The sequence below is a fragment of the Pleurodeles waltl genome, chromosome 3_1, assembly GCF_031143425.1.
Source record: "Pleurodeles waltl isolate 20211129_DDA chromosome 3_1, aPleWal1.hap1.20221129, whole genome shotgun sequence".
Classification (NCBI taxonomy): Eukaryota; Metazoa; Chordata; class Amphibia; order Caudata; family Salamandridae; genus Pleurodeles; species Pleurodeles waltl.
In genome coordinates this window covers 1,572,349,163-1,572,374,934 of record NC_090440.1, presented here as the reverse complement: position 1 = coordinate 1,572,374,934, position 25,772 = coordinate 1,572,349,163, and positions in this window count along the sequence as shown.

The window sequence follows — 25,772 nt, the reverse complement described above, 5'->3', positions numbered from 1 at the left end:
TTCACCTCCACCGCCCCTTCAACAGAACACCGCCCAACGTGATTCGGCGTGGCGATGTTCTGTTGACAGGGTGCTGGCGGCGGAGCAGCCCCCATGGATCCCATCCCCTCCCGGAGGATCAACAGACCAGGTAAGTTGATCATCCGTTAGGGGAGGGTGGTGAGGGAGTGTTGTGTGCATGCATGGAGGTGTGCGTGTGAGTATGTAGAGGGGGTGTGTGAGTGCGTGTATGCATGCAGGGGTGTGTTGTGTTTGGAAATGTGTGTGTGTCTCTCTGTATGTATGTCTGAATGGATGTGTGCATGTATGTCTGTGTGTGTGGCTGTTGGCATGTTTGTTGATATGTGTGCGGGTATGTGTGTTGGTGGTGTCTGCATGCGTGTACGGTGTGTGTCTGGGTTGTGATGTTGGGGGTAGGCGTGGGGAGTGGGGTTCTGCCACCTTTGGGGGATGGCAGGGGGTGGGCGGTGTGGGACGAGGGCTCGGGGTTGGGGGTGGAGGGTGGTGGAGACCCCTATCAATGCCAGGGAAGCAATTCCCTGGCACTGATAGTGCTTACCGCCATAGATCTCATGGCGGTTCCCAATTCCATGAAATCCATGGTGGTCAGCCGGGTCGTGATACAGCCAGGGGACTTGTGACGGCTGCCCGGCTGGAGACCCAAGTCTCCAGCCCAATGGTCGTCTCCGCCCTGGCGGTCGGCATGGAGAAGTGGCGGATGACCATGGCGGTAACCGCCATGGTCATAATTCCATTTGTTTTACCGCCAGCCTGTTGGCGGTAAGACCGCCACTCCTCCACCAACCGCCAGGGTCATAATGAGGGCCATTGTGTGGAAGTTGGATTTGTAGTTGGTAATATTCATTTGTTGTAAGAAAGTGTGTTACTGGTTCAGCAAATGAAACAATAACCCAACTTTAGCAGGAATCACAGTACGTGTCAGGGTGATGTCAGAAATAAACTTCAAATTAACCTGTGCTCAACCCTTGGGTAGCTTGGTACAGAGCAGTCAGACTTAACTTAGAGGCAACATGTAAAGTATTTATGCAACACCTAAAACAGTAACAGAGAGGAAAACACACCACAAAAGGACCCCACATCAATTTAGGAAAACATACATAATGTCAATAAATAAAATGATCAAAGCACTAAAAATCCAAATGGTAGAACTGGGGATATGCAGATTTAAAGATTTCAGTGACACTAGCACCAAAAAGCACAAAGCACCCACCTTGAAGATCTGGTCACTCTGGACCTGGACAAAGTCACAAATTCAGGCTGACCTTGATGGAGTATGGGCCAGCTACAGGGACCCAGTAAGGTACCCTGACTAAGAGTTCCTTAAATCCTGGTTGTGGCAGAGGCACCTTTAGGCCCACTTCGAAGGGTCTTGGACAGGGGTGGCACCACTTGACATGGTAGGACTCAAGTATGGCAGAGCGCAGGTGATGGGTTCAAGGTTATTGAAGCCTTCTGTCGCTCAGTCTCTAGTCAGGAGGCCAGTCAACTAGCCCTTGGAATACATTCTGGGTCCTGGGTTCATAAGGTGCAGGTTTAGTCCTTTTCACCCAGGCAAGAGAGCAGCAGGCAGCAGATCAGCACAGCAGAGCAGCAGTCCTTCAGGGCAGTAGTACGCCACAGTAGTAATCCTTTCATTAGCACATCAATCCGTCTTCCTGGCAGTGTATGCACAGGTCCAGAAATGGACTGAAGAGTTGACGTTGGAGGTTCAATATTTATACCTGAGTCTTCCTTTCAAGTAGGAGAAGCTTTTAGAGGTTTCCCTCCGAATTCCAAAGGGTTCCTGTCTTTCTTGTCTTGGCATCAGTCTAACTATAGAGGGTATGCAGTCCTTTGTTTAGAGGCAGGGCACACCCTATTCATTTATATAATTGTTTTTTGGTGTCTCACACCCTATTCAAGTGTAACTAGGGCTCCACCCAGCTTTGACAGCCCATCCTGCCAGTGATGTCCCATCCAGGCACACCTAAGCTCTCTATTATATGCAGCTGTCTAGAAGGGATATACAATTCCCACCTGTTAGCTATCACCAGTCATGTAACCCTGAGAGAAGCTGCAAGCACTAAATAGCTAAGACAAAAAAATGTTAACTTTCTCAAAGTGGCATTTTCAAAATTGTAATTAAAATCAGACTTTATTACAACATAGGATTTTTCAATACAATTCCAAAGACACTAAACATGAATTGATTACCTTTTCCCATTAGGGAAATTAAAGTTTATTAAATGTAATAAAGGAACCACAATGTTATCCTAAGGGAGAGGCAGGCCTTGCAGAAGTGAAAAACAAATGTAAAAGTATTTCACTGCTATGATATGTGGAACTTAAAGGAACATGACCAGTTATTAAATACACTGCACCCTTCCCTCTGAGCTGTCCAACACCTGCCCTAGAGGTGTCCTATATGTATTAAAAAGGAAGGTCTGGGTCTAGCAAAAGATTAATTTTTCCATGTCGAAGTGGCAGTTTAAAATTGTGTACACAGGCTGCTGTGGGAGACCTGAGACATGTTTAAAGAGATCCTTAAGTGGGTGGTCCAATCTGTGCTGCAGGCCCACTGGAAGTATTTAATTTACAGGTCCCGGTTACACATGGTACCACATTACTAGGAACTTATAAGTACATTAAATATGCCAATTGGGGATTAGACAAAGGTACCATATTTTATGGAGTGAGCACATGTATTTTAGCAATTGGTAAAAGTGTTAAAGTGTGTAGTGTACTGAGGCCAACAAACACAATGTCAACAAAAAACAGAGAAGGAAAGCAAAAAGATTGGAGGAAGACCACTCTATGGCTGACATGTCTAACATTTGTTAAATAAGTTCCTGCAGTATAGTTCTGATGCCTTGCTAGATAAGTAAGATGTCATAAATAAATCTGCTCCAATAAATTTTGTTTGTAATGTAAACTTCAAAGTGGCATTGCTTGGTCATTCTGTTTTACTTGTCTCATAAAGAGGAGATGTGCATGGGTGGCATATTTGGCCATTGTGGTCCCTTGGAGTTGAATGTAGATTTCACCAATGAACATAAAAATGTTGTGAAAACTGATGTTGAGCATCTCCAGAATCACAAAGTTGAATGAAGTGTAGTGGAGACTTCTGGTGACAGAGTTTGCAGGATTGGTGCAGTTCTAGCTGTGTTTATTTATAGAAATTATCAAGGTTTACTCTGTCAGTACTTACCAGGAAATTCACTGGTTACTAAATTATGTTCTGTAGTTTGCATACTATGTCCGTCCTTGGTGTTCCAAATATAACAAAAGGTATCTGATAAGTGACTGTAATTGTTTATGTATGTTTTCTCTTAACTTTGAACACAAATAATAAAATTATTCTTCGAGGCTGATGAGGCTATCCTGGTACCAACTGTAAAGCTATTCTTTAATCTTTTTCTGTATACATTTAACAGGATCTTTATCAGTCCTCTTCTTACAGGTGGTATCCTTCACTGGTAGGTAGCCTTCCTTTATATAGTTAGCTCTATATTGGATGACTGTACTTTCACCTTAGCCAACTTCCTTAATGATTAGGTTGGAGTTTTTCTTAAGTGTTTGTAAGGTCATCCATTATTCATTGGTGATTTGCTTGGTCAAGGAACCCTTTTTTCTTGTCAGATCTACCATCCTCTAGGGTATAGAGTTGATTTCCCAACATCATATCCATTTTTTAGCTCTCTTATATGTTCAATACTTTACTGTGCTTAGTGCTTCAAATGTGTGTAGTGAGGACATTACCTGTAAGTTAGCACTTCTCTAACACATGTCATTTCAGGGCTGAATGTCTCTGAGTTGGTTACTGGTCCCATTCATGTAGCTGGCCACACTTTACATTTGATCATCTCTAACTTCCCTGCTTTTTCAGTAAGTTCTCCATCCTGTTTAATCTTGATCAATTTCCTATGCCTTTCTCTTCCTCACATCTGAGGGGAAATACCCTCTCTACAGTGTCACACCAAAACATTTTTCCTTCCTTCTACTATTTTTGCTGGATGTTTGTTCTGTTGGCATTAAGACTCTGTGCACTTTACCACTGCTAACCAGTGCTAAAATGCTTGTATTCTCTCTCTAAAAACATGATTCTATTGGCATATACCTGATTGGCATACTTAATTTATATGTAAGTACCTTGTAGAGTTGTATACCATGTACATATTGACTATAAATTAAATGCTACCAGTGGGCCTGCAATACTTGTTGTGCCACTCACTTATGTAGCACTTTAAACATGCCTCAGGCCTGCCATTGAGGCCTGAATGAAGTATCCCACTGCCATGTGGACTTGACATTTAAAATCCTTTGTCAAGTCTTAAACTTCCCTTTTTTATATATAAGTCACCCCTAAGGTAGGCCCTGGGGTCGCCCATAGGGCAGGGCACTGCGTAATTAAAAGGTAGGGCATGCACTTTCAAGTTTTACATGTCCTGGTAGTGAAACACTTCCAGTCATTTTTCACAACTGTGAGGCGTACCCCTTTCATAGAATAACATTAGGGATTCCTTATTACATTTATTAAATTGTAATTTCTAAACCAGAGGATTTAGCTATGTTGTGATTGGTGTTTGTGAACTTGTAATCATAAACCCTCTTTATTAGCAAAGTTGAATTTATCATTTCAACTTTGAAAATAGCACTTTTACAAAGTTGTAATTTTCCTGTCCTTAGTCCTCTGTGCCTACAGTCTACCTTGGGTCACATGACTGGGTGTAACTGACAGTTGAGACTTTGTGAATTCACCCCAGACAGTCACACAATAGTGGGATTTGCACAATCTGAATGGCCTTTCCACTGGCAGGATGGGGGACAGAGCTGAGCCCAGCCCTATTTACACTTGAGCAGGCTTTGCTTTGCTACCACACAATAGACTTAACAACCCTCCATTGTCAATGCAGCCAGCTAGGAGCCAGGGCAGGGAAAGCAGGAAACTCCTGGAGCTTCAAAGAACCCTTCTGGAAACTTCACCCACTTTCTAGGAGCAGGAAACAAGGGTATGAAAATAGGGCTTTCAGAACCATTCTTAGGTTCTGAGGTCACCAGGCAGGTCGCTCCCCCATCTGCCACGCAGCCTCCTGTGGGTTGAACCTCCCTTGCCGCTTTTGCCGCCTGACTACTCGCTCCCTTTTTTATTCTGTACCCCTGCGCTTGGCTTCTGTGCCACTTTGTTTTTTCATTCTGTGCCCCTGTGTTTTGCTTTCTGTACCCCTGTGCTCTGTTGTCCCTCTCCCGCCGTCTTTTCCCGCCGTTTTTTCCACGGGTTTTCCTCTGGTTATTCCCTCGCCGCTGAGCCCCTGCTGCCCCGCTCCCTTCACTCCCATTGGCCGCCCCGCTCCCACCTCCCAGCTGCTCCTCCCTCCCTCTGCCCTCATATGGAGGCCACGAAGCGGCCGCTGGCGTGCCTAAGGCAAGCCCGTCTGCGCCCGTCCGCGCCTGGACCGCACCCAGCACCAGAACCCCTGGAACCCGCACCCCCCGCAATGCCAGACTACACTACGTCGCAAGCACCCTCCACGCACTCAACACTAGACGAGACCACCCCTGCTACAGGGCCACCCCGAAACGTACCCAGGGGCCTTTCACCTGCCGAAACTGCAGATTCACCAGCATCCAACCCTCCACACCACCAGCCAGAGAACCCAACCACCTCCGCTGCATCCTCCTCAACACCCGCTCCGCTCGCAAGCACGCCATCGAACTCTGGGAGCTCCTAGACTCCACCGCCCCCGACATCGCCTTCCTGACGGAGACTTGGCTGAACGCCACCTCAGCACCAGACATCGCCATAGCTATCCCACAGGGCTACAAGATCTCCCGCAGAGACCGCACCAACGGAGTGGGAGGAGGAATCGCCATCATCCACAAAGACTCCATCAAAATCTCAACGAACACCGATGACACCCTCACCACTGCCGAGCACATGCACTTCCAGATCCACACCGCCCCCAACACCACCCTCAGAGGAACTCTCATCTACAGACCTCCCGGACCTCGCCGGCAGTTCAGTGACACCATCGCCGACCTCATCAGCACCCACGCCCTCGCTTCCACGGACTACATCCTCCTCGGGGACCTGAACTTCCACCTCGAGGACAACAACGATGCCAACTCCACCGCCCTCGCCAACCTCAGACTCAAACAGCTCGTAATGACACCTACTCACGCCGCTGGACACACGCTCGACCCCATCTTCTCTGCAAGCCCCCACGTCTCCTTCAACCACACCACCGAACCACACTGGACCGACCACAGATGCGTCCACTTCACCTTCAGAAAACCCACCACACACCACCGCCAACCAACAGCTACCACGCCGCTGCTGGAGCAAGGTCACCAAGGACCAACTGACTACCGCCCTCACCCTGAGACCACCCACCGACCCCACCGACCCAGACACCGCCGCAACCAACCTCACACAGTGGATCAACGACTGCGCCAACACCCTCGCCCCTCTCAAGACCTCTACAACCAACCACACCAACAAGAAAGCCGCCTGGTTCACCGAGGGCCTCTGGATCTCCAAGCACACCTATCGGAAGCTGGAGAAGAAATGGCTCCACGACCGAACACCAGATAACCACACAGCCCTGAAGAGCGCCACCCGCAGACACCACCAACTCATCAGGACCGCCAAGAAGACCGCCTTCAAGGACCGCCTAGACAACAACGCACACAACACCAAAGAGCTCTTCAGCATCGTGAAAGAACTCTCCAACACCAACGACATCCCGCCATCTCAAGACCTGTGCGACTCCCTGGCCACCTTCTTCCACTGCAAGATCACCGACATCCACGACAACTTCAACTCCGACCCCCCCGCACCCACCACCGAGTCCACCACCCCTGCGACTACCACTCGCACCAGTCACCTGACCGTCTGGTCCAGCATCAGCGACGAAGACACCATCAAAACCATGAACTCCATCCACTCCGGATCCCCATCGGACCCCTGCCCTCACCACGTCTTCAACAAAGCCAGCGCAACCATCGCGCCCCACCTCCGGAAAACAATCAACTGTTCCTTCGAGACTGCAACCTTCCCAGAAAGCTGGAAGCACGCCGAGATCAACGCCCTTCTGAAGAAGCCCAAGGCGGACCCCAAGGACCTCAAGAACTTCCAGCCCATCTCCCTGCTCCCTTTCCCGGCAAAAGTGACCGAGAAGATTGTCAACAAACAGCTGACCCGCTACCTCGAAGTTAACAACATCCTGGACCCTTCCCAATCCGGTTTTCGCAGTAACCACAACACCGAGACCGCCCTCATCGCCGCCACTGACGACATCCAGACCCTGATGGACAAAGGAGAAACGCCCTCATCCTCCTGGACCTATCAGCAGCCTTTGACATGGTCTGCCACAGCACCCTATCAGCACGCCTCCATGACGCCGGTATCCAAGAGAAGGCCCTGGCCTGGACCATATCCTTCCTCTCCGGCAGAACCCAGAGCGCCGCCTCCCACCCTTCCGCTCCAAAACCACGAAGATCATCTGCGGCGTCCCACAGGGATCCTCCCTCAGCCTGACACTGTTCAATATCTACATGGCCCCCCTCGCCCACGTTGCACGACAACACAACCTCAACATCACCTCCTACGCCGATGACACCCAGCTGATCATATCCCTCACCGAAGATCCCCACACCGCCAAAGCTAACCTCCACCGAGGAATGAAGGCCGTAGCCGACTGGATGAAGAACAGCAGACTGAAGATGAACTCAGACAAGACGGAGGTCCTCATTCTCGGACCCACCCCATCAACCTGGGACGACTCTTGGTGGCCCACGTCACTAGGCACAGCCACGGAACCCACGGACCACACATGCAACCTGGGGGTCATTCTCGACTCCACTCTCTCCATGACCAGGCAAGTCAACGCCGTCTCCGCGTCCTGCTTCAACACCCTCCGTATGCTCTGCAGGATCTTCAAATGGATCTCCCTCGACACGAGAAAAAACGTTACCCAGGCCCTCATCACCAACAGACTCGACTACGGGAACGCCCTCTACTCAGGAACTACAAACAAGCTCCTGAGACGACTCCAACGCATCCAGAACGCCTCGCCCGACTCATCCTCGATGTCCCCCGCCGCAGCCACATCACACTCCACCTGAGAGGCCTGCACTGACTCCCCATCAACAAAAGGAACACCTTCAAGCTCCTGATCCACTCACACAAAGCACTGCACAACACCGGACCCACCTACCTCAACAACCGGTTCAGCTTCCACATCCACACCCGAAGCCTCCGCTCAGCCAACCTCGCCCTCGCCACAGTCCCCCGCATCCGAAAAACCACCGCCGGCGGCAGATCCTTCTCCTACCTCGCCACCAAGACCTGGAACACTCTCCCCACCATCCTACGACAGACCCAGGACCTGCTGGCCTTCAGAAGACTCCTCAAGACCTGGCTCTTCGACCAGTAGCACCCCCCTCCCCAGCGCCTTGAAACCCTCGCGGGTATGTAGCGCGCTTTACAAATACAGTGATTGATTGATTGATAGGTTCACTACTGGACCTTTGGAAGGACTCTTAGAGGAATGCCTAATGCTAAGACCTGCTGTGCTCTCTGACAAACTGCTGCTGTACCTGGAAGGACTGTGTTGTTCTTTGGCGCTTACCTTGAACCCTAAGATGTCAGTCCTGCTGTTGAGCCCTACGTCTTTATCTGCACCCAGGACCTGAAGAAGTAACTCCAGGGACTAGTTTGTTGGCCTTCAGTTCAGAGCCACAGGGACATAACAGGCTCCCACCACATTGAACCTGCACCTGAACTCAGCCTGAGTGGGTCATGCACCCACAAGAGAGCTGTTTTGAATGTCATATTTTAAAAATTCATAACTCTGGTTCCGCTGATTGAATTTTTATTGTTTTGGTGTCAAATAATTTATTAAAATTTACTCTATTTTTCTAAACTGGTTGTGGACTTTTTATTGTGTTGTGTTTTCACTTTATTACTGTTTGTGTGCTGCAGACATGCTTTATACATTGCCTCTAAGTTAAGCCGGACTGCTTTTTGTGACAAACTACCCAGGGTTAAGCACAGGCTAATTTAACAACGTTTTGTGGTCTGCCCTACAAGAGATTGTGGTTGTTGCTTGACCAGGTCTCACACCCCAGTCAACCAACAACCCAATTTCTCACAGCATCAATGGGAGCACATGCTCAGTCTAAATTTCTCATACTTTCACGATCATGGCCCAGTGTTAACAAGAGGAGATCTTCAAACTCTTCAATTACTTCATTTAGTATATCATGGGGGTCATTCCAACCCTGGCAGTCGGTGTTAAAGTGGCGGCTAACCCGCCAACAGGCTGGCGGTTAAAGAAATGGAATTCTGACCCTGGCGGAAACCGCCAACAGAGACCGCCACTTTAACACTCCTACCGCCACGGCGGGACAAACAAACAGCGCGGCGGTCACCGCCAACAGACAGGCGGGAGTCAATGTACCGCCCACCCTATCACAACCCACCAATCCGCCACCTTTTCCCGGGCGGTAGCCCCGCCGATAAAAACACGGCGGAAACAGACATTTCAAACGGAAAACGCTCACCTCCATACACCCCACGAGGAATCTGGACAGCATGGAACCTGAACTACACATCCTACCAGCTATTGTATTCCTGCTCCTCTACCAGGAGCACGAACGCCGGCGCAGAAGACTACGGTGAGTACTGCACCTACGACACAGGGGAGGGGGGAGGAGAAAATATTACGGGCACACATACGCTACACACCCACCCCCACCCTCACCCACTACACCACACACATCAATGCATAACAATACATCACTGTTACAACCCCCAAACCCGCCGGAAGAATGCAAAGACAAAATTAAATGATCATAAACAGTCGAATATATTGTATTATTGGCATATAAAAATATTACACATTTAAAACTAATATATAGATAAATATTAAAAGTCCGATACTTTTAGCAGTCATTGTCCGTGGACCACTGGGCCCAAATCACATGGGCAAGGCCCACACAGGATACCTGACACCAACGGAGAGAACACTGCAGGGGCATCAGATAGAAAAACTACAGGCACCTCAGGGGGAAGGGAAGGGGGGGCACCTCAGCCACATGAGTACACAACGCCAGATCCACGAGGGGCCTCCATGCCCACTGTCCCATCCTGGGGAGTGCAAAGCCACAGTCTCTCAAGTCCATGCAGTGGGTGGCTTGCTCACTGTCCCATCCTGGGGAGTGCAAAGCCACAGTCTCTCAAGTCCATACAGTGGGTGGCTTGCCCACTGTACCATCCTGGGGAGTGCAAAGCCACAGTCTCTCAAGTCCATACAATGGGTGGCTTGCCTACTGTACCATCCTGGGGAGTGCAAAGCCACAGTCTCTCAAGTGGATGACAGTGTCCACTGGTGCTGGAGGGGGACTGGTGGCCAGAGTGCATCGTGCAGCCCTGCCTGACACAGATGCGGGACTGCCCCTTCCGCCAATGGGCCAGAGGTGCTTGAGATGAAGGGCCCAGTTCAGCGGTGCTTGAGACGGCGGTGCCCAGCAGAGCGGTGCTTGAGATGAAGGGCCCAGTGCAGCGGTGCTTGAGATGAAGGGCCCAGTGCAGCGGTGCTTGAGACGGCGGTGCCCAGCGGAGCGGTGCTTGAGATGAAGGGCCCAGTGCAGCGGTGCTTGAGACGGCGGTGCCCAGCGGAGCGGTGCTTGAGATGAAGGGCCCAGTGCAGCGGTGCTTGAGATGAAGGGCCCAGTGCAGCGGTGCTTGAGTTGGCGGTGCCCAGCGGAGCGGTGCTTGAGATGAAGGGCCCAGTGCAGCGGTGCTTGAGATGAAGGACCCTGTTCAGCGGTGCTTGAGACGGCGGTGCCCAGCGGAGCAGTGCTTGAGATGAAGGGCCCTGTTCAGTGGTGCTTGAGACGGCGGTGCCCAGCGGAGCGGTGCTTGAGATGAAGGGCCCTATTCAGTGGTGCTTGAGACGGCGGTGCCCTGTTCAGCGATGCTTGAGATGAAGGGCCCAGTGCAGCGGTGCTTGAGATGGCGGTGCCCAGCGGAGCGGTGCTTGAGATGAAGGGCCCAGTGCAGCGGTGCTTGAGACGGCGGTGCCCAGTGCAGCGGTGCTTGAGATGAAGGGCCCAGTGCAGCGGTGCTTGAGATGAAGGGCCCAGTGCAGAGGTGCTTGAGACGGCGGTGCCCAGCGGAGCAGTGCTTGAGATGAAGGGCCCAGTGCAGCGGTGCTTGAGACGGCGGTGCCCAGTGCAGCGGTGCTTGAGATGAAGGGCCCAGTGCAGCGGTGCTTGAGATGAAGGGCCCAGTGCAGCGGTGCTTGAGACGGCAGTGCCCAGCGGAGTGGTGCTTGAGATGAAGGGCCCAGTGCAGCGGTGCTTGAGATGAAGGGCCCTGTTCAGCGGTGCTTGAGACGGCGGTGCCCAGCGGAGCGGTGCTTGAGATGAAGGGCCCTGTTCAGCGGTGCTTAAGACGGCGGTGCCCTGTTCATCGGTGCTTGAGATGAAGGGCCCAGTGCAGCGGTTCTTGAGACGGCGGTGCCCAGCGGAGCGGTGCTTGAGATGAAGGGCCCTGTTCAGCGGTGCTTGAGACGGCGGTGCCCAGCGGAGCGGTGCTTGAGATGAAGGGCCCTGTTCAGCGGTGCTTGAGACGGCAGTGCCCTGTTCACCGGTGCTTGAGATGAAGGGCCCCGTTCAGCGGTGCTTGAGACGGCGGTGCCCTGTTCAGCAGTGCTTGAGATGAAGGGCCCTGTTCAGCGGTGCTTGAGACGGCGGTGCCCAGCGGAGCAGTGCTTGAGATGAAGGGCCCTGTTCAGCGGTGCTTGAGACGTCGGTGCCCTGTTCAGCGGTGCTTGAGATGAAGGGCCCTGTTCAGCGGTGCTTGAGACGGCGGTACCCAGCGGAGCGGTGCTTCAGATGAAGGGCCCAGTTCAGCGGTGCTTGAGACGGTGGTGCCCAGCGGAGCGGTGCTTGAGATGAAGGGCCCAGTGCAGCGGTGCTTGAGATGAAGGGCCCTGTTCAGCGGTGCTTGAGACGGCGGTGCCCTGTTCAGCGGTGCTTGAGATGAAGGGCCCTGTTCAGCGGTGCTTGAGACGGCGGTGCCCAGCGGAGCGGTGCTTGAGATGAAGGGCCCAGTTCAGCAGTGCTTGAGACGGCGGTGCCCAGCGGAGCGGTGCTTGAGAAGAAGGGCCCAGTGCAGCGGTGCTTGAGATGAAGGGCCCTGTTCAGCGGTGCTTGAGATGAGTGTCCAGTGCAGCGGTTCCGGCCCAGGCATGGATGTCACTCGCCACCTGACATGTGGCTGGCGGGGCCTTCCTGCCCATCTGTCTGTTGGCTTGCGGGGCCCTCCTGGCCTGCCGAACCGGGCCTCTGGGTGTCCTCCTGCACACCTAGGATGGGGCTGGTGGGGCCCTCCTGGGCAGCTGGCCTGCTGCCGGATTTGTCGGGCGTGCTGCCCTTCCCACCCTTCCCTGGTCGTCTTTGGCCCTTTCCCACCTTTGGCGGTGTGCCAGGTGGCACCCCACTTCCAGCCGGAGCCAGGGTAGGGATTTTGGTCGCTGGTGTCCTTGGCCTCTCGCGCCGGGCACTGGTAATCTTTGGGTGTTTTTCCGGGGGTGGGCTGGCCGTGCCTTGGCTCCTAGCAGAACTAGTTGACCTTGAGGGTGGGGGACTCCACAGTACTTGGACAACAGTCTTGATAGGTCCTGGTTTGGTGGTGGCTGAGGTGCTGATTGCAGTCTTATGAGATGGACGGGGTGGGGGAATTGTTGGAAAGAGGTCAAGTTTGGAAAGGAAAATCAATTTGGAAAGAGAGGGACGGCTAGCTGTAGTGGGTATGGGAGTGGAGGAAGAGGATGTGGTTGTAGGAGTGTGAAGTCTGGTGTCTTTTGGTGCAGGTGCTTGGGCTGGAGGCTGTCATGAGGTGGATGGCTGTTGGGTGGGTGGCTGCCTGCGTTTGTGTGGTTTGGAAGAGGGGGTGACAGAGGGGACGTGTAAATGGTAGTGGGGGTGGTGACTGCACGTGTGCGGAGTGTTCTGGTGGGTGTGCTGGTGATGGACGTAGTGGCTGAAGATGTTGTGCATGCAAGTGTGAGTGGAGACGTCACAGGGAGGGAGGAGGGAGACGAGGAGGAGGGGGACACAGTGGAGGCAGTGGCTGTTGGTGTGTCTGCATGTGGATGTTGCTTGTGTGATGTGTGGTGCTTATGTCTGGATGAGCTTCCCTTGGGTGTTGAGGTGTGTGCAGGCTGGTCTGATGGTGTGTCTGGGATAGGCAGAGGTACAGGGGATTGGGTCTGGGTGGAGGAAGTTGGAGGGGGGAGGCTAGAGACAGGGACAATTGCTGCCGTCAGTGCTGAGGCCAGAGCGTTGAACGATCGCTGATGGGCAGCCTGACCCGAATGAATGCCCTCCATGTATGTATTACTCCGGTGCACCTCCCTTTCTACACCCTGGATGGCATTCAAAAGGGTAGACTGCCCAACAATGAGGTCCTCAGAGGTCAATGACCTCCTCACTGAGGGCAGCAGGGGTGACAGGGGCAGGGCCTGAGGTGCCTGGGGCGAAGGAGATGCCCCCCTTCCTGGGTGAGCGGGCATGGGGCAAACGCTGAGGGGCTACTGGGAGGGCGGTGCTGGTGCGCTGGGTGGCGGCTGTACCTGTTGTTGCGGGGGGCACGGATGTTGCCGCCACCACAAGGGAGCTCCCTTCAGAGGACGAGTTGCTGCCACTGACATCAGCATGAGTCCCCGCTGTGGAGCTACCCTCGCCCTCCGTCCCACTGGTGTACTCAGAGTCCGTTGCATGGCCCTCCAGGGCCATGTGGGATGCAGCTCCCTTGTGCTCCGATGCCACTTCTCCTCCGCCTGATGATGCTAATGCACACATGAACAGGAAGACCACAAAAAAAGGGGGGAGGAGAAATAAAGACATGTTGAGTGCATGGATTACCGCTACCGTTGGTGGACAAGACAGACACAGAAGCCCCCTGCACTACGCCGCGCTCTTGGGGTCCACTACGCAATCCGTGGGACATGGCCTACAAGCCTATGGACGACAACTGCACACATGGATGACACAGGGCCATGGATACCTGTACTTGGCACCCTACAGAGGTGGGGGGCGGGGGCACAGGGCCATGCCTTACGGAGGGGCCTAGCCTACAGAAATCGCCCTGGCCTAGGGATACCCACAGCCCTCCTCCCCCACCCAGACTCCTCCACTGTGCTCAAAGTCAGCAGAATGTATTTGTACTCACCCCCTTGTGTCTGCTGTGATGTCCTCACGCGCCCATCCAAATCTGGGTAGGCCACCGCCAGGATCTGGGACATCAGGGGGCTCAATTGACTGGCACCCCTCCTACGTTGGGAGGCCATCCCCAGCAGAGCCTCCGCCGTCTTCCGGCTCCTGCGTCCTCTTCCTGCAGTGGGTGCCCCGTCTGTTGTGGACCCCCAGGGTCCGGACGTCCTTGGCGATGGCACGCCAAATCGTGATTTTCTGGTGGGCGCTGACCTATGTGACATGTACAGGGAGAGAAAAATTGTCATCACCTTCTGCATGCTCGATGTGAGTGGCCCCCCATCCCCACCCTTGCCATGTGGCACATGCTCTCATCTGTCGTCTGATGCATGCCTCAATCGCTCCCCTCCCCACCATCTTTCATCCACCCGACTCAACGCAGGCATTGCCCACAAAGCATGGTCCCAGTGTACTTACCTGTTGGTCTGGAGGAACGTAGAGTGGCGCATACTGGGGGAGGCCCCCATCCACAAGTTTCTCCAATTCTTCAGAAGTGAAGGCAGGGGCCCTTTCCCCAGTCGCAGCAGCCATTGTCTCTTCCAGACCGAGGTCACAGCAGCACTTGCAGTGTAGGTCCTCTCCTGTGGAAGATCAGGTATCGAGTGATTAAGTAGATAGAAAATGGCGGTCACGCCCGCGGCGGTGCGTACCGCGACCGCCAGCGCACATCGTCATTGGCTCCTGAAACCCATAGGGTTCAATGTTAACCAATGCGGCTTTGCGCCGCGGTCTTCGACCGCCTACCGCCACGGTGTGCTACGCCAGCGCATTGACCTCACATCCCATTGTCACACTTCACAGGCCAGGCAGCCGCCATTTCAAGGGCCCACATGGCTTAATTTATACTGCGTCACACATACCTAGGCCTTTCCTCAACACTCATACAAACCATTTAATGCATAGTGAATCGTGTTGTGTGCAAGCTGTGGGAACGTACCTGTGGGTTGATTGACTCTGTGCTCGCTGTTGTCCTTCCTAGGCACCGTCCGCTGGGCAATGCGAGGAGATCTTCCCGTGTACAGACCGCTGGTGGACCTGTCGACAATGGAGGAACGACATGTTATTCTGACATACAGGCTTGACCAAGCCACTATACATGAACTGTGTGCCCAGCTGGAGGCAGACCTGATGTCACCCATCCGCCAACCCACAGGGATCCCCCCTCTAGTGCAGGTGCTGTCAGTACTCCATTTCTTAGCAAGTGGGTCATTTCAAAGAACAGTGGCCATATCATCAGGGATGTCTCAACCTATGTTTTCCAAGGTGTTGTCCAGAGTGTTGTCTGCCCTGCTCAAACACTTGCGGAGCTACATCGTTTTCCCTGAGGTGGGGGATTTGCCTACAGTGAAGGGTGATTTCTATGCCCTTGGACATATCCCCAACATCATAGGTGCCATTGATGGGACACATGTGGCTTTGGTATCCTCCAGCAGGATTGAACAGGTGTACAGGAACAGGAAAAGTTATCATTCCATGAATGTACAGATGGTCTGTTTGGCAGACCAGTACATCTCCCATGACATGTTACTCTGTCTTCTTCCTGGATCTCAGGGCCCGCTTGCGGGGTGGTTCTCCTTCTGCAGGGGGTGGGGTTCTGGTGGCCTGTTGGTCTTGTGTCGGGGCCTGCTGTCCACTAGCACCAGCAGGTGGTAGCCAGTTCTTGGTCCATGCTAGTGACAGGGGCCCTTTGAGGTGCAACAGTGTTCCGCAGTGTGGTGATTAACTCATTCAGGGCCACTACGATGGTACCCATGGTGGAACTGATGTTTCTTAGTTCCTCCCTGAACCCCATATACTGTTGCTCCTGCAGAAGCTGGATTTCCTGAAACCTGGCCAGGACCGTCGCCATCGTCTCCTGGGAGCGGTGATATGCTCCCATGATGGAGGAGAGGGCCTCGTGGAGAGTGGGTTCCCTTGGCCTGTCCCCCCCGTCACACAGCAGCCCTCCCAGTTCCCCTGTTTCCCTGGGCCTCCGTCCCCTGGACCGTGTACCCACTACCACTGCCCCCAGGTCCCTGTTGTTGTTGGGGTGGTGGGTTAACCTGGGTTCCCTGTAGTGGTGGACACACCGCTGATTGACGTGTCCTGGGGACAGAGGTATGGGCCCGCTGGCTGGGTGCTGTGCTGGTGTTCCCAGAGGGGGGAAGGTCTGCTGTGGCCTGTGACTGTCTGAGGGGAACCGACTGTCCCGAGGTCCCCGATGGATCGGGCTGGTCATCTAGATCCAGGGAGACAGAGCTGCTGTCCTCACTGTGGGCCTCTTCTGGGGGTGGAGTGGACATTTGTGGACCCTCCTGCGCGGTGACCTGGCGTTCGGGTCCTGCAGGGGTATAAAAGTATGGTTATTGCTTCTGTGTGTGCCAAAGGCGTGCAATGGGTAGGTGCCCGTGTACCCCAGTGCTGGCATTCCTTTGTGGGGGCTGTTGTGACGGTGTTTTGGGGGGGGTGATGGGTATTTGCATTGGGTATGCTTTGGTGATGGGTGTCCATGCTTTGGGGCCGCATGCAGGGCTAAGTTTTGGGATGGGTGGGTTGTGATGGTGAGACATTTGCAAGGGATAGTTGTGATGGGGGTGAGGGTGAGGGCGGGGGTATGAGTTGGCATGCAGGTGGGGTGGGGGGGATGAAGTAGTGAAGATGAGACTTACCAGAGTCCATTCCTCCACCGACTCCTGCGAGGCCCTCAGGATGCAGGATGTTCAAGACTTGCTCCTCCCATGTTGTAAATTCTGGGGGAGGAGGTGGGGGTCCGCCGCCAGTCCGCTGTACCGCGATGTTGTGCCTTGATACCATGGAACGCACCTTCCCCCGTAGGTCGTTCCACCTCTTCCTGATGTGGTCCCTATTTCTTGTGTGCTGTCCCACAGCGTTGACCCTGTCGACTATTCTGCTCCATAACTCCATCTTCCTGGCAATGGTGGTGTGCTGCACCTGTGTCCCGAACAGCTGGGGCTCTACTCGTACGATTTCTTCCACCATGACCCTGAGTTCATCATCTGAGAACCTGGGGTGTCTTTGAGGTGCCATGGGGTGGTGTGGATGATGTGTGGGGTGGAGTGTGTAGTGATAGGTGGGGTGCTATTTAGTGGTGTGTTGTGTGAGGTGCCTGGAAGTTCTGTGGGTATTGGTATTGTGTGCCTGTGGATGCTTGGTAGTTGACTGTGGTGTCTCTCTCTGGTCTTTGTTCAGGATTTTTGGTCGTAGGGGTTTGTGGGTGATGTGGGTGTGTGTTTTATATTGTATTGGATGTGTGGGAGTGGTGTGTGTATGTGTATCAGGTGTGTGTATTTCGAATTGGCCAATGTGGTAGTGTTTTGTACGAGTATGTGTATTTCGACCGCGGCGGTGTGTACCGCCAATAGAATACCGAGGTTGAAAGACCACCGCGTGGATTCGTGGGTCGTAATGGCATGGGCGTATTTCTGTTGGTGTGACGGTGGAGGTTTGGTCATCGCCAGTTTATCGCTGACCTTTGGTGTGGCGGACTTTTGTGGATGTCGGTATTTTGGCGGTTTGCCTGTTGTGGGTCAGAATGACCGTGGCGGTTTACCGCGACCGCAGCAGTGTTATGGCGGTCTTCTGTCTGGCAGTAAGCGCATTTTACCGCCGAGGTCGTAATGACCCCCCATGTCTTTTCTGTGGTCTCCCCTCAGTCATTATACTCAGTGATTCTGCTGATTTTGTCTAGTTCTGTTTTATATTTGCCACACCCTCCCTCAGCAATGTCAGTTAGTAGTTTTATGATATTCATTGATGCTTGTCTCAGATTCTGCTCCATTTTTTTATTTTATTGGGATTTGTAGTCTCAACAGGGAGAAGAAAATAGATTTATTTGCCCCTAGGTACGCTCCACCTCAATATATTTCTTGAAAGTGTAAATTTCCACCATTTCTTTCTTCTTGCAATACTTTTTCCAAAGCTTGCAATGTTTCCGTTGGAAATGTGAGACGAGTGGTGTCATGACTTCATCTTGTGCCCTATGTGCTGTGGGTTTTACGCGATGGGCTCATGTCACACCTACATTGTGGTGCCTCCCTGCCCCGAGCACTCCAAGTCATCCTTCCTGAGTGGTGCCTTCCTGTCTCAAGCACTCCATGATTCCCCTCCCAGGAAGCCTGAATCATTGACCTTCCTGTTCTGTTGCTAAGCAAGTTTATTCTGTTTGCACCTACAGATTATCATGTCTTTTAAGGATAAGTTACCCTTTCATTGTGAACAACTGAATTCTACTGTCATGCACTTGGGGTTTCAATATAGTTGTTGAATGTTTCAGTTACCATTTGCAGCTGCCACCTGCAAGGCCTCATATCAGTTGTATGTAAGACATGATTTCCCATTTCAGTTCATTGGAATATTCCACACTTCCAGGCTTCCACTCTTTTCTTCCAGCATAAATATCCCTTCTGAACCTGCATCGGCGCTTGGCCTCGTTCCAGTCCTCCACAAGTTTCATCCCTGGACTGACCTCCTGAGTCACCCGGAACTTCTAGTGCTCTCATATTTTAGGCCTTCCTGATGATCCCATGATCCCGGCTTCTGCAACACTTTGAGTGTCTTACTTCATGAGCTATGATTCCGCCTCTGCTTGAGCTTCTTACATTGAGTCTTCTGTCATCTTCTGACTCCAGTAAAAGTACTAGACAAGACTAAGGGGCATATATATACACTGTTTGCGCCGAATGTGTGTCAAACAATTTGACGCACATCCGGTGCAAACCTTGCCCCATATTTAAACTTTGACGCCCGACCCCGCGGACGTCAAAATTCCACCATGAGCGTAATTTTTTGGAAGCGGAAACCTATCTTGCGTTAATAATATGCAAGGTAGGCGTTCCCTTCCAAAAAATGACTTTAAGGCCTGTGCGCCTTATTTATACTCCGGCATCATTTTGACGCACAGGAGGGAGTGGGCCTTAAAAAACGGCACACAGCCTGTTGTGCGACGTTTTTTAATGCCTGGGTCAGGGCAGATGTTAAGGGACCTGTGGGCTCGGAAGGAGTCCAGAGGTGCCCTCCCCTGCCCACAGAGACACCCCCTGCCACCCTCGCCCACCCCAGGAGGACACCCAAGGATGGAGGGACCCATCCCAGGGAAGTTGAGGTAAGTTGGGGTAAGTATTTTTTTCCATTTTTTTAAAGTGACATAGGGGCCTGATTTGGGCCCCCCTACATGCCACTATGCCCAATGACCATGCCCAGGGGACAGAAGTCCTCTGGGCATGGCCATTGGGCAAGGGGGCATGACTTCTGTCTTTGCTAAGACAGGAGTCATGTCAATGGGGGTTGTGCGTAAAAATAAATGGCGCAAGTCCGGTTTGATGCCAGATTTTTGCCTCAGACCTGACTTGCACCATTTTTTGATGCACAACCCCCATTTTCCCATACGACGGTGCTGCCTGGTGTGATTCTTTTTTTTTACTCAGACCAGTCCGCAGCGGCGGCTAACGTCATTCCATAAATAAGATGCCCGTATGGTGTGTTGGAATAGAGTTAGCCGGCGGTAAAAGTTTTGACGCACAACTATGTTGGTGCAGTTGTGCGTCAAAAAGTATAAATATGGCCCTAAGTACTTTATCCTCTGGTTAGTGTGCACTAATCCATGGGTTATCAAATGCGTATAGTTCAAAGACTGAGTCCTATGAAGGCATGAGCGTGTTTTCAGACATTGGACATTGTTTGAGTAACTATTTACCCCCTTGAGGCCCAGCGCTATAGTTTCTGTTTTCTTTCATGAAATATTTTTGATGTAGTCTGTAAGTGTAGTTATAGTGTAAAAAATGGATAGATCATTCTATTTTTACTGTTGCACACCTGCATTGAGGATAATGAGAATCAGGGAGTCACAGTGCTACTTAGCAGTGACACAAGACAGCAGAGCAGTCCCCTCAGTGACAGAAGGTAATCTTTTCTTGTTTCATCACACCCTCTTTTCCCCGTCTGTGGCAGGTTTCAGAACTAGACAGTTGTTTGTTGTTTCATTGAGCCTCTCCTGCTGTGATTGGAGGTCCAGCACTGTCACAGCGTTTGGAAATAGGTAATTGCATGACAAGTGATGCCTAAGTACTGTTGACTACACTCTGAAATACTGAATACTTTTTTCAGTTTTATGTTCTCTCTTGCTTCCTTAGACAGATATTGAACTATGGACCAGGTGTCGGTATAGGATCTTATCAGGCAAAACATTTAGGTGGTCATTACAACCCTGGCGGACGGTGTTAAAGCGGCGGTAAGACCGCCAACAGGCCGGCGGTAAAAATTTTTGAATTACGACTGTGGCGGAAACCGCCAACAAAGACAGCCACTTTAACACTCCGACCACCACGACGGTACAAACAAACACCGCAGCGGTCATCGCTAACAGACAGGCGGAGGACAATGAACCGCCCACACTATTATGACAGGCCAATCAGCCACCTTTTCCGGGACGGATTCACCGCGGATAAAAGTACAGCGGAAACAGGAATTTCGAAGGGAAAACGCTCACCTCTACACACTCCACAAGGAACGAGGACACCATGGATCCAGAACTCCATATTCTTCCTGCAATAGTCTTCCTGCTCCTCTACCAGGAGCACCAATGCCGGCGGCGAAGACCACAGTGAGTAGTGCACCTACGACACAGGGGAGGGGGGAGGCAAAAAACAGGGACACACACAGGCAACACCCCCACCCCCACCCTCACCCACTACAACACACACACATATCTATACATTATAGTTACACTCCCCAACCAACCCGGAAGAATGCAAAGACAAAAGAAAATGAGTGTAACCATTGTAATATATCAAAATGCAGTACGCAAAAATATACATATATACACTATTTACAAAATATAAACCAAGATTAGTAGTCCAGGTATTGCATCATTCATAGTCCGTGGACCACTGGGCACAAAATGCATGGGCGAGGCCCACACACGATACCAGATCAAAACAGAGAGAACACTGCAGGGGCATCAGATAGAAATACAACAGGCACCTCAGGGGGAAGCGACGGGGGGCACCTCAGCCGGATGAGTGCACAACGCCAGATCCATGAGGGGGCTCCATGCCCATTGATGTATCCTGGGGAGTGCAAAGCCACAGTCTCTCAATTCTCTCCAGTGGGTGGTTTGCCCACTGCATTATCCTGGGGAGTGCAAAGCCACCGTCTCTCAAGTCTCTCCAGTCTCTCCAGTGGGTGGTTTGCCCACTGCTGCATCCTGGGGAGTGCAAAGCCACAGTCTCTCAAGTCTCTCCAGTGGGTGGTTTGCCCACTGCATTATCCTGGAGAGTGCAAAGCCACAGTCTCTCAAGTCTCTCCAGTGGGTGGTTTGCCCACTGCTGCATCCTGGGGAGTGCAAAGCCACAGTCTCTCAAGTCTCTCCAGTGGGTGGTTTGCCCACTGCTGCATCCTGGGGAGTGCAAAGCCACAGTCTCTCAAGTGGATGCCTTTCTCCACTGGTTCTGGAGGGGGACTGGTGCCCAGAGTGCTTCCCCCTGCCAAGGACTGAGGTAGTGGATGCATGTCTCCACTGGTTCTGGAGGGGGACTGGTGCCCAGAGTGCTTCATCCCGCCAAGGACTGAGGTAGTGGATGTGATACTCCACTGGTTCTGGAGGGGGACTGGTGCCCAGAGTGCTTCATCCTGCCAAGGACTGAGGTAGTAGATGCATGTCTCCACTGGTTCTGGAGGGGGACTGGTGCCCAGAGTTCTTCATCCTGCCAAGGACTGAGGTAGTGGATGCATGTCTCCACTGGTTCTGGAGGGGGACTGGTGCCCAGAGTGCTTCATCCTGCCAAGGACTGAGGTAGTGGATGTGATACTCCACTGGTTCTGGAGGAGGAATGGTGCCCAGAGTGCTTCATCCTGCCAAGGACTGAGGTAGTGGATGTGATACTCCACTGGCTGTGGAGGGGGACTGGTGCCCAGAGTGCTTCATCCTGCCAATGACAGAGGTAGTGGATGTGATACTCCACTGGTTCTGGAAGGGGCTTTGTGCCCAGAGTGCTTCATCCTGCCAAGGACTAAGGTAGTGGATGTGATAGTCCACTGGTTCTGGAGGGGGACTGGTGCCCAGAGTGCATCACTCACCCCGTGACGGTCCCTGCTTCATCAGTGCCCCTGCCGCCCATGGGCTAGCGGTGCTTGAGTAGGTGGTCCTTGCCCTGTTCAGCGGTGCTTGCCCTGTTCAGCGGTGTTTGAGTTGGCGGTCCTTGCCCTGTTCAGCGGTGCTTGCCCTGTTCAGCGGTGCTTGACTTGGCAGTCCTTGCCCTGTTCAGCGGTGCTTGCCCTGTTCAGCGGTGCTTGCCCTGTTCAGCAGTGCTTGAGTTGGCGGTCCTTGTCCTGTTCAGCGGTGCTTGCCCTGTTCAGCGGTGCTTGAGTTGGCGGTCCTTGTCCTGTTCAGCGGTGCTTTCCCTATTCAGTGGTGCTTGACTTGGCGGTCCTTGCCCTGTTCAGTGGTGCTTGACTTGGTGGTCCTTCATTGCCCATCTGGGCTGGGGCTGGCGGTCATTCATTGGGCAGATGGGCTGTGTCAACACCAGGACAGTGCGCGCTCTACGGGCATCTAGAATGCAAAAACCCAACACTCGCAAGATAATGTAATTTATGCATTGTGATGATATGTTATTGTTTAACCTTTTGCATTGCAGAATTCCATCCAAAAGATTCATTTTTAAGGTGCTTATAAATACTGTACATTTGCAATGTATTGCTGCAGACATTCAGAGTGTGTTAGGGTGTAGTCCCTTTCCAGGGCCTTCTAGAGACTTTCCCTGCAACATGCCTGGGCGTGGTTCTAGGCTGGGCAAAGACTCTATAAAAGAGAGTCAGCCCAACTTCCAGTGCTCACTATTCAGAGGTCCCGGTGCAGAGCAGCAGCTTCTTCCTGAGCTCCTGTCCCAGCGGCCTATTTGGATTTTCCAGTCTTCTGCACTCATCTCTCATTGGTGATCACTGTTTCCAGGCGGTAAGACGGTGTTTGGATATTTCCCAACACCGTAATTGAGAATTTTCGTATTCTTGATTTTAATTCTTAAATGAATAACAGATTACTTGTGTGCTGCCATTTTTTTGACATTTGTATGGTGGTTTGCAAATAGGGAGGACGCGCAATTTATTCCATAAAGATTTGACTTCGTTATTACATTGTTGTTCATTGCGCGCTGATATTTCTTGACATTTACATGATGTTTTACGAGTTGGCAAGTTGTGCAACCGTTTCATGAGCATTTAAGTTTGTTGTTCATTGCGCGCTACCTTTTCTTGACATTTACATGGTGGCATTAGAATCGGCGAAACGCGTGATTCACTTCTCGTGTCTAATTCATGCTGTTCATTGTGCGCTACCATTTTCTGGCATTTACATGGTGGCATTCGAATCGGCAACACACGTGATTCTTTCCTTGAGTGTTTTTTCATGTTATTCATTGTGCGCTACCATTTCTTGGCATTTGCATGGTGGCATTTGAATCGACAAGACGCGCGATTCTTTCCCTGAGTGCTTTTCATGTTGTTCATTGTGCGCTACCATTTCTTGGCATTTGTATGGTGGCATTTGAATCGCCAAGACGCGCAATTCTTTCCTCGTGTATAAATAATGTAAATTACTGTGTGCTACTATTCTAAGACATTTTCTTGGTAGCATTTCAAGTTGACACGTTGCATGATTTATTCCTTGAATCTACGTTGTGTGATTTCATGGTGCACAATCCTTTATGGTGTTTAATACTCATATAAAAATCTGCAATGTGCGCAATTCACTTCCCAATGTTTTTTTCTGAGATGAACACAACAATACCAGAGTTCTAGATGTAATGCTGTGTGTTCCTGATATATATTCTTAAAAGGAGATTCATATGGTTGTTTAGAAATTGCTCAGAGTGTTTCCTGATTCTCATGCTAAAGAAAGTAATCGAATCTGAAAGTCCTATTTAACTTTTCCTGTTTCCTCCTCAGGCATTCGGTCATCTAAAGCATAGTCAGTTTTAGGACTATTTTAGGGTTGTTCATGTTTTTTGGGAAAAAGACGAAGCTTAGAGTTGTAGCATGGTACTGATTTCATGAGATATAATTTTGATGTTGTGTTTTAACCTTTTGCTTCCTACAGGTCTCCTTCCCAGCTGTTCCCGTCCTAATCCCCTTTTCCCCACTTGGACTCTCTTAGACTCTGTGATAAATCTAATCAGAGTATTGGAGCTGTCTTGTGGTGGAAGTGTTGGGAACGTGCACAGACCCCGAGGATCTGGTGACTCTGACAGGCTGGCGGTCCTTCATTGGGCAGCTGCGCTGTGGCTGGCGGGGCCCTCCTTGGCAGCTGGGCTGTGGCTGGCAGGGCCCTCCTGGGCAGCTGGGCTGTGGCTGGCGGGGCCCTCTTGGGCAGCTGGGTTGTGGCTGGCGGGGCCCTCCTGGGCAGCGACGATGGGGCTGGCGGTGACCTCCTGGGCAGCGACGATGGGGCTGGCGGTGGCCTCCTGGGCAGCTGGGATGGGGCTGGCAGTGACCCTCCAGGGCAGCGGGGATGATGGCGGTCTTCTCCGCCGTGCAGCTCCTCCCAGACTTGCCGGCTTTCTTGTGGCCCTTCCCCACCTTGGGAGGAGTCACAGCTGAGTCCACACTCCCCCCGGGACTCCTGGGTGCGGCTAGGGTGGCTGGAGTCTTCCCCCTCTCCCGCCAGGCACTGGCCAACTTCTGGTGCTTCACGGGGGGACTGGCTGTGCTGTGGCTCCGTGCCACACTGGCTGTCCTGGTGGCCGGTGCACTCCACATACCTGTGACAACAGGCACCACTGGTCCCGTAAATTATGTGGCTGAGGTGCTAGTTCGGGACCTATGAGTTGGACGGGGGTGGTGGGAAATAGGTTAAGGGTGGACAGGAAAAGTTGTTTGGAGACACTGGGACGGGTAGCTGGAGGGGGTTTGGGAGTGGAGGAAGAGGTGGTGGTTGTAGGAGGTGTAAGTTTTGTGGTTTTGGGTGCAGGTGCATGCGCTGGAGGCTGTTGTGAGGTGGATGTATGTTGGGTGGGTGTGTGCCTGCGTTTGAGTATCTTCGGAGGGGGTGTCAAAGACACACTGGGAAAGGACACAGGGGACGTGTGAATGGTAGTGGGGTGGTGACTGCATGTGAGTGGGGTGTGCTGGTGGGTGTGCTGGTGCGGGACGTAGTGGCTGTAGAAGTAGTGCATGCAGGTGTGAGTGTAGACGAGACTGGGAGGGAGGAGGGAGACGATGAGGAGGGGGACACAGTGGAGGCAGTGGATGTTGGTGTGTCTGTATGTGTGTGATGCTTGCGTGAGTGCCTGTGGGATGTGTGGTGCTTATGTTTGCCTTTGCTTCCCTTGTGTGTTGAGGTGTGTGCAGGCTGGTCTGATGGTGTGTTTGGGATAGGCAGAGGTACAGGGGATTGGGTCTGGGTGGAGGAAGTTGGAGGGGGGAGGCTAGACACAGGGACAATGGCTGCCATCAGTGCTGAGGCCAGAGTTTGAAAGGTCCGGTGAAGGGCAGCCGGA